The following is a 2,500-nucleotide window of genomic DNA, read 5'->3' on the forward strand; positions in this document are numbered from 1 at the left end:
ACTCACAATCCTTGACAGCCAGCTCACCATATAATACTCGGCGACCCTCCGCGGGACCTCCTCAGAGGGTCGCGTCGCCGGGAAACTAACCCCACTCCTCACTGATCCAAGGTAACACGCCAGAAGTATCCAGGTAACCCCAGTAGTATCCAGGTATCCCCCTGCGAACGTCGGTACTGGGCTCAAAGAAGGCAGCGAGCAGTCGGGACCCGTAGGCACCGAGCAACCGTCACCCCCTCACGACTTTTCCCGAGACGCTTCAGAGGAACCCTTCCCCACATAGTACTCTCTGTGGGATTCGGCAGGCCCCCGTCCTACTGCACTAAGGAAGTTCCGAGACACACTTTTTTTGTGGAAGACCACCCACCCTCCCTGTCCTGCCTGCTATCCCCGCCGCGACTCCTGGTCCCGGCCCTCCTCCCCGACTTCCTCCTTGTCCCGCTGCGAGTCCCGGACCTCCTCCCCACTACCTACTCCCGCCGCGAGTCCCAGTCCCGGCCTTCCTCCTCCTCCTCCTCTTCCCTAGTCCCGGCGCGAGTCCCGGACCTCCTCCCCACTTCCTAGTCCCGTCGCGAGTCCCGGACCTCCTCCCCTCTTCCTAGTCCCGGCGCGAGTCCCGGACCTCCTCCTTCTCTTCCTTGTCCTGCCGCGAGTCCCAGTCCCGTCGCGAGTCCCGGACTTCCTCCTTCTCTTCCTTGTCCCGCCGCGACTCCCTAGTCCCGTGGCGAGTCCCGGACTTCCTCCTCCTCTTCCTTGTCCCGCCGCGACTCCCTAGTCCCGTGCGCGAGTCCCGGACTTCCTCCTCCTCTTCCTTGTCCCGCCGCGACTCCCTAGTCCCGGCGCGAGTCCCAGTCCCGTCGCGAGTCCCGGACTTCCTCCTCCTCTTCCTTGTCCCGCCGCGACTCCCTAGTCCCGGCGCGAGTCCCAGTCCCGTCGCGAGTCCCGGACTTCCTCCTCCTCTTCCTTGTCCCGCCGCGACTCCCTAGTCCCGGCGCGAGTCCCAGTCCCGTCGCGAGTCCCGGACTTCCTCCTCCTCTTCCTTGTCCCGCCGCGACTCCCTAGTCCCGGCGCGAGTCCCAGTCCCGTCGCGAGTCCCGGACTTCCTCCTCCTCTTCCTTGTCCCGCCGCGACTCCCTAGTCCCGGCGCGAGTCCCAGTCCCGTCGCGAGTCCCGGACTTCCTCCTCCTCTTCCTTGTCCCGCCGCGAGTCCCGACCTCTTGTCCCGCTCCCTTGCCCAAGTCCCGACTCCTGGCTGTCTCGACTCCTCGTTGGCCGCCCAGTCTTCCGCATAGGTGGAAATAAATAAATAAATCATTTTTTAAAAATCAATTTTAAAATTAACTCCCTGTCTCGACTCCTTGCTGGCCGCCCAGTCTTGCGCCTAGACAGAAATATAAATAAAAATAAAAATAAATTGGTGAATTAAAAATATTAAAGTAATTTAATTAACTGGAATAAGGTAGAAAAATAAAAGGCAGAAGAATACTAAATTGATTTTTTCAAGTGCCACGTGTTACCTTGCTGATGTGGCTGCCACGTGGTAGTCCATGTCATGTCAAAAATCCACTAAATCGTTTACATGTCACTTTGGAGATAAATTTGTGTGTGTGCAATCAATTGGTTGTACAAATATGTTAATGACTTGCTAACTAATGCATCGTACAGGTAATCATTGCCCACTAACTAATCCATCACCACTGAAACTTAATGTCTTCAATTCTTCATCCTTCACACTCCACATCCAATTTATTTTTGTTTGTGTGAATTCTTAAATCTATCTTCTCTTTACATACTCCAAGCCCAACTTTCTAAACCCTTTATATAATCTATGTGAATCCTAGAATCTAGGTTTATATACCCCATGCAAACCCTAAAACCCTAAACCCTAAACCCTAACCCCTAACCCCTAACCCTCAACTCATACTTTGTTCTTTTAATCATACAACCTAGACTCTGAAATTTTAATCTCATAACATATAAACTAGCATTGTAATTTCAAAACCCAACATTTTGTATTGTGACAATACTTGTTTGCAAATATGCATCCTTCATTTACTTTTATTTTTTTAACACTACACTGTGCCACATCAGCACCAAATAGATCAAAATCCTTGATAAATTAACCTCTAACATGTAAATATTATATTCTCCACCCTTTCAGCTTTTATTTTTATTTTTTTTAACTTTTTGAAATGCCACGTCAGCTACCTGGCTGCCCTGTCACATGACAAATGCTAAGTGGACTGCCATGTCGGAGAAGAAGATGCCACGTCGGAGAAGGTTCAAGCGGATGCAAAATGGATGCAGCACCGGGACTTCCCGGGAGGTCACCCATCCCAGTACTATTCCGGCCCAAAGGCGCTTAACTTCAGAGTTCTGATGGGATCTGGTGTAGTAGCCTTGGTATGACCGCATCACGTCAATAGCCCTGAACCGTTATCTCTTTATTCCTTCCCTCCTGGTCGCAATTGCTTGCTAGATGGATGAATGGTCCTTGCAT

General features: G+C 51.7%; 1 non-coding gene across 1 annotated transcript; it reads right to left on the minus strand.

Annotated features, from left to right (window-relative positions):
• Positions 1–2,298: 2,298 nt before the first annotated feature.
• On the minus strand, positions 2,299–2,417 carry LOC149985821 (5S ribosomal RNA). Its single transcript, XR_016501405.1, has one exon. It is a non-coding gene; the product is annotated as a 5S ribosomal RNA (ribosomal RNA).
• Between the last annotated feature and the right edge of the window lie 83 nt (positions 2,418–2,500).

The sequence above is a fragment of the Physcomitrium patens genome, chromosome 26 (assembly GCF_059467195.1).
Source record: "Physcomitrium patens ecotype Gransden chromosome 26, ASM5946719v1, whole genome shotgun sequence".
Taxonomy (NCBI): Eukaryota; Viridiplantae; Streptophyta; class Bryopsida; order Funariales; family Funariaceae; genus Physcomitrium; species Physcomitrium patens.